General features: G+C 54.0%; 1 protein-coding gene across 2 annotated transcripts in view; it reads left to right on the top strand.

Annotated features, from left to right (window-relative positions):
- Positions 1 to 12,832, top strand: part of FBLN2 (fibulin 2) — an 84,665-nt gene that overhangs the window by 807 nt on the left and 71,026 nt on the right. The window lies entirely within an intron of this gene.

Raw genomic sequence — 12,832 nt, 5'->3', positions numbered from 1 at the left:
TGCCACACGTATGTCTATCACACATGCATCTCTGTCTCACATGTGTCACACACGTGTCTCTCGCATAGCTGGAGTTACAGTGCCCCACACACTGAGTCTTGCACGCAGAGTCACATACACCAACCTCATAGTCCCGTGCACCCCTGACACTCCACCTCCATGGGCATAGCCCTCCCTGCTATCCTGAGCTTGCTAGGAGCCAGAGGAGGGCTGGGGGGAAAGCTCTGGGCCGAGGCTCTCTTACCCTTAGGACTGGGAGGCTCTGGGAGCACAGGGAGGGGCCTTCAGGGCTGGGCCTGACTCCGCCAACATCCCCACTCCTCACTCCTGCATCCCCTCCCCTTCCCCCACTCTACTGTCCCAAGCAGCGGTGTCCTTTCTCTGCCAGATGACCAGCAGTGTTACAAGGTGAATGCACTTGGACTGGTCCAAAGCTGGTGTGAGCCAGCAGGTGTCACTATGACAGGCCAGAAAAAGGAAAAAAAAAAAAAAGATTTGGGTGCTGGTCATCCCGCAGAGCCCCTTGAATAAGGGGACTGGTTTAGGCCCCTCCCAGAGCAAGCCCCTAAGAGCTCGCCTGGCTAGTGTTTGTAGCTGAATGGCTGGGGCTCTGAGCCTCACCTTCCTCACATGCAAATGAGGGTGAAAATCCCCACCAGGAGGAGGGAGGGACATGTAACAGTTGCTCCCTCAACTTCCGCCCTCCCCGCCTGTATCCAGAGCTGTGAGGTGGGGGAAGTGGGCAGGGGATGGGTGAAATCAAAGAATCTGACTCTGGCTGTGCAAACGTACCAGCCCTGGCTTTGACTGGCTCTCTGTGTTTTGCTTGGCTCTTACCATGTTGTTGTTATTTTTAAATATTTAATTAGCTGCCGGCATTTGCAAATCGGCAAGTTTCACATAAAAGTCCAGATTTCCATCTTTTACTTGCAAAATCACAAAGTCTGGCAGCTCAGGGTCCACATTCCCCCTGTGGTGCCCACTGGCTAGTGCTGCCTGCCTGCTGCCCCTGGGGGATGGGACAGGAGCACCATTTGGCCATAGTCCCCACCAGGGGCTCAGCTCCTACCTGGCCTGCATAAGCCTCTGTGTTCGCTGTGCCTGCTGTTTTTGCTGCATTGCCCACCCCGAAGGGGCCTGGGCTAGTCCCCTCACCTATGACTGGGAAAGACTTGAGTGAGCCTCGTACCTCTTCGGAGCACTTGAGGGGCATGCCAGGGGCCTGGACCACAAGGCATCTTTGTGATGATGGAAGGTGCTTTCTGCTGGGCTGTGGGGGACAGTGGCCTGGGAGCCCCATGGGAGGAAGGCAGTGATCTCAGAGCTAGGCCTTGACCATCACATTTCTTCCCAGATCCCGTCAATGATTCTGCAAGATCACATTCTTACCTTATTTGACAGATGGGGAGACTGAGGCTCAGAAAGAGTTTTCTAGCAAGCAAATGGTAGAGCTGAAATTTCAACCCAGATTTTTCTGACCCTAAAGCCAAGCTCCTTGCCCCCCCGCCCAATGAATCCATGAGAGAAGGGACTTGGTCTCATCAGCCCTGGGCAAATTCCCTGAGCCAGGTCCACGCCTGACATACAGTGGGTACTTAATAAATGCTTGTGGAATGACCAGGGAAGTGAAGCTGCATTCTCTGCAGGGGTCAGGGTAGAGCTAAATTCAGGACCTAAAGTGAAGAAGATTTTGTGCAGCCTAAATGACCACCCAGGTTCCTTTTTTTAAAAAGATTTTATTTATTTATTTGACAGAGACACAGCGAGAGAGGGAACACAAGCAGGGGGAGTGGGAGAGGGAGAAGCAGGCTTCCCGCTGAGCAGGGAGCCCGATGCGGGGCTCGATCCCAGGACCCTGGGATCATGATGTGAGCTGAAGGGAGATGCTTAACGACTGAGCCACCCAGGTGCCCCTAGGATTTTATTTATTTTTAAGTAATCTCTACACTCAACATGGGGGCTCGAACTCACAACCCTGAGATCAGGAGTTGCATGCTCCACCAGCTGAGCCAGCCATTAAAAGGTACCCCTAGGTTCCTTTTCATCAACCTGAAAGCTCAGCACAGTTTCCTTCTCTAGTCTTGACAGTCATATTCACTGTGACCCCGTGACCACCAGGGTAAAGGCTGCTGAGTCTCGAGTCTATCTGGCCTCAGGAGCATCACAGTGTGCCTTGTTGGATATCAGGCTTCATGTTGGCCTTGAATCTGGGGGCTCTGGGTGTGAGGATTTTCCCCGTAAGCCCCTGGTCAGCCTTGGTGGCAAAGATGCCTTACACGGAGGGACTCAGGTGGAGAACAGTCTCCCAGCTCCCATTCCCTTTGGGTGGCCTCTCCATGGGTGGCACAGGGTGGGGCAGTTGCTGCATTATTTTAAGTCCCAGCTTCTGTGACTCTTTGCTTTCTCTCGTGAGCACACTTATGTAGCTAATGTAAGTGAAGTACCCCCCGGGATGTGCAGCCTCCTGGAAGTTTGTTGACTGACTGAATGAGGGCCCAGCCCTTCCAGAGTGATGGGGGATGGTGGGCAGCCCTGACCTCTTCCTTGTGCTTCCTGGGGGTTTTCTTTCCTGCTGGGGAGGAAGGTGCTGGGCTGTGCAAGGTGGTGCAGAGGGCCTGTCCATCCCTTCTCTGGGCCTTAGTCTTCCCTTCTGTAAAGTGGATACTGTGTTCTTGAGCTTTCCAGGGCTCATGGTCCTGAAGTGGGGAGGAGAGGATGGAATCCTGGGGGCTGCTGTCCGGGAGGCAGTGGGTATAGCCCCATTCCCCTGCTTCCTGAGCTCTGAGGGGCCTCCCCCAGCTGAAGGTCTTGGCCTGAGGTGCAGTTCCAGCTCGCGACAGGATTCTGAGTGCTGTGCTCCCACAGTCCCATGAGCTCTGTGAGGGCTGGCAGGAATAATTCTATCAGGCGGGAGCTGCTGCAGGAGTTTGGCTCTCCTGGGCTGAGTGTGGGAATCACATCCTAGGTGAGGCACCGTCCAGGAAAGGACTCAGGGTGGGCAACGCAGACACTGTCTTTGCTCCCATGCAGTCTATATTCTGGTTAGAGGGATGAGGTGGGGTGATTCAGGTGACAAAGATATGAATTGCGTTTATTTCAGATGCTGTAAAGAAGTTTAAGTCAGCAAGACAACCAAATCCAGGGTGGCAGAGAGGGTCCTTTGAGGAGGGGATTTCTGAGCTGAGACCAGAGTGGGGAGGGAGAATGCCAAGCAGGGGGCACAGCTAGTGCAAAGGGCCTGAGGTGGGACCCTGCTTGGTGTGTGTGAGGAATGGAAGAGGAGGAAGCTGGAGTGAGTCAGGGAGGGGAGAGAGGGTCCCGAGGAAGTGAAGGAGGGGCAGCGCAGAGAGTTTGAAAGCTACTGAAAAGTTTTGATGGAAGGAGCAAGGAGATCGGATTTCTGTTTTAAGACACCCTCTCGAGTAAGATCAGGAGGCTTGTGCCAGGCCCCATGCTGGGGTGCTGTTCTCACCCTTGAGAAGCTACAGGCAGAGGGCGGAGACAGGACTGTGGGCAGAAGTTTGAGACCCAGGGTGACAGATGTTGGCATGGCCTCATCGTGGAATATTGTGTAGCTATAAAAAGAGGACGTTCTCTGTGGAAAGGTCTTTCAAGCTCTATGAAGAGAAGAAAACAAGGTGCCGAATGGCTTGTAAACCGTGCCTCCTTTTGTGTCCAATAAGAAATCCAACTTCCCGTTGGCTTGTGTGAGCATAAACAAGGCCTGGGAGGAAACAGGGGGAACAAGTTTCAGTGCTTACCTGTGGTCACCTGGGGGTGGGCTGGGGTGGGCAGGTGGGGGACAAGGGTGCAAGGATGAGGTGACATGTCCCACTCTGTGCCTTTTTTATATTTGCTGCTTTTTGAACCATGTGACTGCATTGCCTGTTCAAAACATTAAATTAAAAAGCAGTTGGGCAGTTGGTGGGTGACTGTTCGTTTGTGAGTTTTAAATGGAAGTGTTTAAGGATGGTTTTTAAATTCCCTGCTTCACTGACCTTGTTGTTGAACAGACTGACTTCTTCCTGGCAGGGTACACTAAAGTTTCCACTGTGATTAAATTAGATGGTAACAAAGTCACTTTTTGCAAAGTTTGGCAAATGGACAAAAGAAAAAACCCACCCTTTCTCTCTCTCCCCATTTCTCTCCCCCTTTTCCTGTGGGTGTATTTCCTTCTGGTGATTTGACTACTGGCTCTTTCTGGAGTGGGCACCACAGCACTTACAATTCTGTCCTGAGACTGTTTCCCCAGTCAGCCCTCCCAGCTGGTTGGGAGACTAGCTGCAGGTCCGGAGCCGGGGCCAGTCGGGAGCAGGAAATCCCTGCTTTGGCATCTGATAAGGTTCTGATTCCCAGCTCTGCCACTCGCAGGCTGTGCTCCCATCAGGCCAGTGACTTACCCCTCTGAGCCTCAGTTTCTTTATCTGTAAAATGGGTGTTCTATCTCTGTTAGGGTTAACTGAAGGAGGAAATGAGATCACTCGTTCCTTCATTCAACAGCTATTTATTGAGCATCTGCTGGGTCCTGGACACTGTTCTGAGTGCTGGGCAGAAGACAGTGACCAAGACAACATCCTCTGCCCCCACAGAGCCCGCTTTCTGGCGGGAGACACAGACAGGAGACCTGTGGGTGCTCACTGTGATGTCCTATGCTGGCTGTGTGTGCAGTGAAGAGAAGGCGAAGCTGGTCCGTGACTGGGAGTTGGGTGGGGATGTTTTAGGTTGAGCACCTAAGTGGAGGTGTCAGTGGAACAGACACCTGGGTGGAGTAGGGCTGTTCAGGCAGGGGTCACGGCAGGTGCAAAGGACCTGGAGCAGCTAGAAATCAGGACCCCCATGAGCAAGGAGGGCCATTGGAGGGTGGGCCACATCTGGGGGCCACAGGAGGGCTTTCATTTTTATTCTGGGTGCCATACAGATTCAGTTCAGGGAGGGGCCAGCTCTGATTGAGATTTTCTTTTCTTTTTTTAAAGATTTTATTTATTTATTGGAGAGAGAGAATGAGAGACAGAGAGCACAAGAGGGGAGAGGATCAGAGGGAGAAGCAGACCCCCCGCTGCTGAGCAGGGAGCCCGATGTGGGACTCGATCCCGGGACTCCAGGATCATGACCTGAGCCGAAGGCAGTCGCTTAACCAGCTGAGCCACCCAGGCGCCCATGATTGAGATTTTCAAGTCCCTCCACACCTGAGCTGCTGGGGGAGAGCCGCTGGGGCCTGGAACTGGGCATTATGAGGCAGAGGGGAGTAGTGGAGTTGTGAACTTCCTCTGGGAGGGTTAGGAACCATGGCTGAGCATTGCTGGGAACAGCCAGGGAGAGGCTTGTGGAATCAGGGTTCCTGGACAGTGGCTCCCTGGACGTCCATGCCAGGGATGTGTACCTAAGGATTTGGGGTGCTCACAGTAGCCTCTGGTGTGGGATGGCCTCTTGTCTCTCCCATGCCAACTTGAGGGCCCCAGGGATGCACATAGGCAGTTCTGACCTGCTTCGGTCAGGGCTGTCCTGAAGGAGAGCAGAGGTCATGACAGCCAGGGAAGAATCTAGCCGAGTCTGGAGGTGGTCAAGGAGGGCTTCCTGGAGGAGGTGATACAGGCACTGTGATATGAAGGTAAAAAGGTGAGGGAGACACAAGAGCAGGAGAAAACCCAGTTTCTCTTGGAGAGGTGGTTTGGAGGAGAGGTGGGAAGTAAGCGTATGCTGGTGGACTGAACCCTGACAATGGAGCACCTCAAATCCTGGTCCGTGAACCGGAGATGGGCAGTCGTGGGGCATTTCTTAGAAGAGGATGGACATGGCCAGAGGGTTAGAGGGTCCCTCTGGCAGTCCTGGCATGAGGGTGGGGCTGGAGGGGGCAAGATGATAGGTGGGAGGCTTGTGAGAGTGACAGGGCAGGGACACTGAGGCTCCGAGAGGGGCTTGCCTGCCTGGGGTCACACGACAAGCTCGGAGGAAGAACCGGAGCGGTAGCCAGGTCTGTCCGCTCCCAGGTCCTGCTCCGGATGGGCTGCCCCTTGATTACGGGCCCCACTGTTACGCACGCACGCACTAATTCCCCTCCACTGCTCTGGTCCCTTCCCGGGGCCCCTCTCAGGTCAAGCCCTGCGTCATTTTGCACCATTGTCCTCACGTTTATTGGAACTTGGAAGCATTGCAAAAATGCCTCTGTCTTCTCATATATGGAGATTGTTACAAAGAAAGTGCTGGTTTGGGGAAAGGTTATTTCCTTCCTCGAGGGTGGGGAAGCTAGCTTTTCTGGTGGGGGGGATGCTGCATTGTAGGCCAGAGTGACCCCGCCCGGGTCACAGTGTTGGTGAGGAAGTGGTGCCGCCTGCTTGCCCCGGGCTGGGAGACTTGGCCTGGCCAAGAGCGTGGGGGGCAGCGAGCATCCATGTTCCAGGGGAGTGGGGTGGCCACCTCTGGCCACTGGAGGCCTTTTTGGCTGCAGGCAGGCCTTGACCTGCTAGGGCTTCAATCTTTCAATTTCCTCATTGCAACCTGGGGACAGCCCTCCTGGCTCTGCTACTGTTTGATGGCCAGGAATGGCCGGAAATGTGAGAAGAGGGCCTGGCCTGCGGAGTGCCAGTAGGGTGAGGACCCAGCCAGGCCAGGGAAGCCTGGAGGGTGCTGGCACGCCTGCCTGGCCTGAGTCCTGCGAGCCTGGATGATGAGGGCTTTGGGTCCCAGCCTCAGCTTCTCCCTTTGTAAAGTGGGCCTGGTGGTAGTGGCCTGCCTGGTAGGGTTGGTGTGCAGACTGCCGGGGAGCCCCAAGCACAGCTTTTGGCAGCTACACAGTGCTTCGCTAACACATGCTAGCTAGGTTCTTTGAGCGTCATGACTCCGCTCTCCTGTCCTCCTTCTCTGTTCTCTCTCTCATCATTGAGATGCCATCGTCTGTGTAGAGGCCAGATCTTGGCCTTGTGGTCAGGACACACCAGTTCTTTTTTTTTTTAGATTATTTATTTATTTACTTGAGAGAGAGAGCAGAGAGAGAGAGAGAGAGAGTGCACAAGCAGGGGGAGCGGCAGGCAGAGGGAGAAGCAGGCTCCCCACTGAGCAGGGAGCCTGATGCAGGACTCGATCCCAGGACCCCAGGATCATGACCCGAGCTGAAGGCAGTCGCCCAACTGACTGAGTCACCCAGGCGCCCCAGGACACACCAGTTCTTGATAAGTCTCCCAGAGTTCTTCTTTCCTCAGCCTGGGTCTCCCATCCTAGCCCTGAATTTCCAGCTGTGTCTTTGGTCACTAAGTGAGTATTAGGTGATCCAGAAAATTCGGTTCTTCTCCATGACTCCTCACAACGAAAGCACAACATTAAAAACATTCTGGTAGAGAACTCTCAGGATCCCAGAGAACACCTCCCCAGCCCCCAGTGAGTCTGCGGCCTGTTGTCTGAGCCAGAGGGAGCCAGGGAAGAGTTATGAGCAGGAGAGTGCAGCCTGCTGGGGAATGAGTGGGACAGGCAGAGTGGGCAGGACCTCTGTGGATCAGGGCCAGCTCAGGTGGTCTTGACACATACCAGCCCCTCAAAGGCGACCGCACTCCTTGACACCCAGCACTCACAGGCATGTGCGTGCACACACAAGTACACACACACACACAGACTCAAGGCCACAGCTCTTCCCTTTGGTTTCCATGTCAGCCCCCTGGTCCTCGGGAGCTGAGAGATTAGCCGTCCTCATGGTGCTTTGGTGCTGGTTGAGCATCTCAGTGTTCTTTATCTAGTCCCCTGGCATGTCCTCAGAGCAGAATAATTCAAATGTTGTCTGACCATAGGCACCTCAGGGTCTCTGGCTGCTGGTCCCTCCCTGATTATGGGGCTGTTGAAGGCAGTCCCCATAGGGGGCCTTGTCTCCTTTCTTGGGGAAAAAGCCAGTGGGTATCAGCTTCCTCTTCTGATAAAGTAATGATTAGCGTAACACCATCACATTTTCCGCCAGACCTCCCGACCTCCCGGGCCTTTACGTTATACATAGTATATTTAAAAAAAACCCTTCCCTGTTTTACTTGTACTTATTTAAAAGGAGACCTTCTGTCACAGCTGTAGACAAAAATCAGACTTGCCCTAAATCAGCAATACCCATGAAAATGAAGATTAATAACGACCAAGTGGGGCTTTGAACCCTTGTGACTTCTGTTACCTGGCTCAGCCTTGAGCAATGTGACTTGCCCTCTCTTTGCTACGAAGGTTGGCAAGTGGCAGAGAGATGTGCAAGGCACACCAGTGTTCCACAGAGAGTTCTTTGTGATCCTGAGTGGTGGAAAGAGACTAGGAGGGGGATAATTACTCCCCACGGACCTCTGTTGCTTTTGCCTTGTTCCTGAGATCTGAGCTCACCCTGCATGGTCCTCTCTAACTCCACTTGGGCAGACCATTCTGGCTGGTCATCCCACACTTCCCATCTTCTTAGGAACCCCCTTTCCACATTTTTGGGCCCTCATTGGCATGTTTCCTGTTGGCCAGGGCTGTAACAGGAGGCTGTAGCCCCTCCAGCAGGGATGTCTGCTCTGAAGCCAAGTCCCGGGTTCTCAGGCCGGGTGTTTGGGGCATTCTCTGAGGCGTCCAGTGGCCTGGGGTCCATGCCAGGGGGTCGTGGGCTGGGGGCTTAGGACCAGGGCTCCAGCGCTGAGGAAAGAAGTTGATGGTACCTGGCGAGGTGAGGCTGGGCCCAGTCACCAGATGACATGGGGAATCTAGGCCTGTCTAGATGGGAAAGTGCCTTTTAAGCTATGAAGTACGGTGAGCCGAGATCACTAATGATTCGTCTCATGGGTAATACCAATCAGTCATGATAATGGCCGGTCAGGCCCTTAATTAGCCATGTGCCCCAGCATGAGGAAAAGTTTGCCCTAGTGCTCCTACTTCTGTCACCCCTCGTAACTTGTTTTCTTGAACTGAATGGCTGACCTTATACCCTGACGAGTGAGAGAGACTCACGTAATGGAGCGCTGGCGGCAGAAAGGATATGGTGATGTCAGTTGCCTGAGCCTGAAATGCCCCGCTGTGACCCCAAGGCAGGACATGCCTGGGCCAGGTACGCCCCTTGGAATGGCTGTGGCTTCCTGTGTGTGGGGTGGGAGCAGTGACCCCCCCCTTGGCTCCAGACCTCAGGGGTCTCACAGGGATAGTAGGGCCTCAGGATAGGGCATGGTAGCCCACCCATGATGATTTCCCCTGCTCCGGGCTTCAGACGGGGCCTGTCCGAGGGGTGGGTGGTTTTTCCTTCATGTGGGCTTCGCTTGAGGCCACTCAGGAGAAGCAGGGGGCTCCACTGCATCGTCAGGGGAGACTAGGCCCCGCTGGTCCCAGAGAAAGCTACAGCGAGGGTTTCTGCTTTTCTTTGTGAGCTGCGATTTTCTCAAAATGACTTAAATGTGCCTGCCCTCAGCTTGGGGGCCTCCTGGCTCACAGCCTCTTCCCCCAGAGATGCTCTGTATGTTCTTTTAGGTCCAGTTCAGAATCCTGGGGAAGAGCTCTGACTGGCCCAGCGTGGGCCAATGGGCTGTGGCCAGGGGCGGAGTTGTGATAGTGACAGGGCTCTGTGGGCTGTCTCCAGCCGGTCCCTGAAAATGGGCCCTGCGTGAAGCAGACTAGTGCTGCAGGAGGTGCCTGCTGCCGGGACCGAGTTTACAAACTCCAGAGACCAACATTCTTGGAGTTGAGTCAGCAACCGACACAACACAGTTGCTGCTCTTACTTTCATCACAAGTGTCAGGATTATTTTGATCATAGGTGAAAGAAGGTGTAACTTCAGCAAAAAAGTCACGGAACAAAAAAGTACAGGGTGAGGTTTCAGGCTTGGCTGTATCCAGGGGCTCTAGAGATGCCCTTGGACCGTGTCTTCATTTTCCGTGTCGTGTTATTCTCAGGCGGTGTTCAGGTGGCCCAGCAGCTCTGGCGCACTCCTTGAGCTCAGAAGCTTCAGCGTGGGCCTGTGTGGCAGTCACTGTGGATGGGGGATAGCCATCCTGCGGTCCATGTAGCCTGAGAGAGGGTGGCTCCCCAGAGGAAGATTGGGGTTCTCTTGCCAGGAGAAGGAGGTGGAGATCCCCACAGCATCACTGGGTTGCTCTATATAACCGGCCTGCAGTTTCTTCCCGGTTCCTGCATCACATGGTGGATCCATCCCAAAAGGAACGTGAGGATGTTCCAGGATGAGTAACAGCGGCTCTTCACGATCTGGCGTAGTCCAGAGTTAGGGAGTTGAGAGAAGGGGTGGGGGCTGTGGGGTCTTGACCTCCAACCCAACCACACTTACCCCAAGTGGCGAAGATGTGGGCAGAGGCTGTTACTCTCTGAGGGTTTGTTCTAACCCTCTTGTTTTTACATCCTTCTTGCCTGCGAACCCTGTGCAGATTCAGGGACTCTGTGTACAGAGTGCAGGGAGGTCAAGAGAGGCAGCTATGAACTCTGAAGAAAGTTTCTCAGAGGAGGGGATATTGAGCTGGGCCTTTAGGGATGAATAGGAGTTTGCTAAGGGGAAGAGGGATGGGCCTGGCAGAAGGAATCAAGGAATGGGCGGAGTTGAGGAGTTGTGAAAGAGTTAGAGTAGCTGGGGACAGTAATTTTTTAAAATGTTGAACATGTATTGAGTGCTCATTGTTTGCCAGACACAATGCTAGGGTCTCTACATCATCTCCTTGAGTCCCCCCTGGGTATTGCAGGGAGGCTGCTTTGATTGGGCCCATGTGCAAATGGAACATGCCTTCTCAGACTGTCACATGCTGGAGTGGCCCAGCAGCCCGGGGAGTCCAGAGCTTGGTCCTGCTTGCTGTTTGTCTCTGCTCCGGCAGGGGCGGCTTATGGCCTGGGAGGGCCCCCGACGGTGATGCCACAGCCTAGGCCAGACCCCGCCGCTTGCTGCACACTGGCCGCCCACCTGGCAGCCCCCAAGAGATTCCTAAATTTCAGGGCCTTACAAATGAATAGGGGCACTGGCACTGCAAAGGCCCGAGGGAGTGGCAGAGTTTCGCTGGCTGGCGCCTCCTTCCGGATGCTGCTGTGGCTAAGGGAGCCCAGGCCTCCTGCTGCCCGCTCGTCTTCCTCACCTCCACCTCCTGTCTGTCCCTGTCTTGTCTGTTTGTCTGCTTGGCTTTTGGTCTCTGATTCTCTCTGTCGGCTTTTCTGTCTCATCTCTTTCTGCCTGTCCCTTTCCACTCCACCTTTGGCCCTTGTGGAGCCGTGAGGCTAAAAGGTGACACATGAGAAAATGCTCCTGTGCGCCTGTGGGCATGGGGCCCCCAGCTTAGGTGGTGACTCGCCAGGTGACCTCGGGCAAGCTTCTGCCAATCTCGAAAGCCCTTCTGGGATGAGTGTTGGTGACACTTACATTTATATTCATCCGATGTCCTGTGTCAGGCCTTGCTGGGGCCATGCACACTAATTAATTCATCCACCACCCACCCAAAGCATTTTGAATGTCTGCTGTGGCCCAGACCCCAGGTGAAGGCCGAGCAGGAGGGCAGGGTCTCTGCCTCAGAATCACAGTGCAGCTGGGGAGACAAGCAGGCGGACATGTCAGCATAAGATGTCAGCTCTTAAGTGTGGGGAAGGACCGTGCCAGGCCCGGCCCCTGATGAGCATCCTATCTGACTAGGCAGGGGATGGGATCTTGGAAATGTGGGTAATAGCAGAATGAGCCAGGGCACTGACTGTGCCCCGAGTGTGGTGATGTCCCAGGGCTGTCTACGCAGGCTGGGGAAGTGGTGCAGGACTGGATGGGCTCTGTTGGAGCTCTGAGCAAGGTGGGGCCAGGGACATGGCAGGAAGCAGGGGGCCAGTCATGGGGGCATTGGGGAGAAAGCGTGTTCAGGGCAGAGGGGAAGGAATGCAGGTAGAGAGAGGGGAATGGTCAAGAGGCTTGGAGAGCAGTGACCCACTGGCTGGGCCTGGAGGAGGGGTGGGATCCACCAGGGGAGGATGGCCCAGCACGTGTGTGTGTGCATGCATGCACGTTCACACTTTCTCACACATAATCGTACACACTTAAATTTGCACACCCACCCACTCCACAACCACTCACATACACATGGATATGTTCACTCTCCCTCAAGTGAGTGTGCACAAAGTCGCACACATACACCCCAACTCCCGTTCCCATGAACCCTTTCTCACCCTCATGTCTATGCATCTCTCATAGAAGGGGCTCTTGGTCTTTAGGCTTCCCTTGAAAGCATCTCTTCTATTAAAAGAAGGAAAAAAGCAAGAGAATGCCTGCTTGAGCCTGGAGATTGGGTGAGAGCCGGGTCCAGAACCCTCTCAGGGAACTCCTGGCACCTCCTTGGAGCAGCTCAGTCTCTGCTGGGTTTCTCAGCACAGATGGAACCCCGGACTCAACTCCAGGGCTGGAGAAGGTGTGATTAGGGCCTCACCAAGGTTTGGGAGGCTCTGGAGGAGGGGTGGACCCCAGAGTTTATCTTCCACTGGCCTGCTGTGAAGCCGAAAATCCTACCTCCCAGGCATTACATTCCCCCAAGGCTAGTTTATTTTCTGGGAGGGGAGATGGGCGAATCCATTTCCATAGGAACCTGGCAGGGAGTCCTCTTTACCTGGAGGAGCTGAATTTTCTCCGAGCTTTTAATCACAGACATCAAATTTTATTGAATGCTTTTTTCCAGCATCTAGTAAGATGACCCCGGCAAATTTTTCTTTTGGTGAATTGCATTGATTTTTTTAGTATTGAACTACCCTTGCATTCCTGAGGTAATGCTGTTTGGGCACAATATATTATTATCCCCATAATAGGTGGCGGGATTCAATTTTCTGGTATTTTATTTAGGACTTGGCAGCTAGATTCATAAGTGAAACTGGCCTATCCTTCTCTCTGCTTATA

This window comes from Leptonychotes weddellii, chromosome 1 (assembly GCF_054177405.1).
Source record: "Leptonychotes weddellii isolate Sample4059 chromosome 1, ASM5417740v2, whole genome shotgun sequence".
NCBI classification, from domain to species: domain Eukaryota; kingdom Metazoa; phylum Chordata; class Mammalia; order Carnivora; family Phocidae; genus Leptonychotes; species Leptonychotes weddellii.
This window is presented reverse-complemented; position numbering and strand designations above follow the sequence as displayed.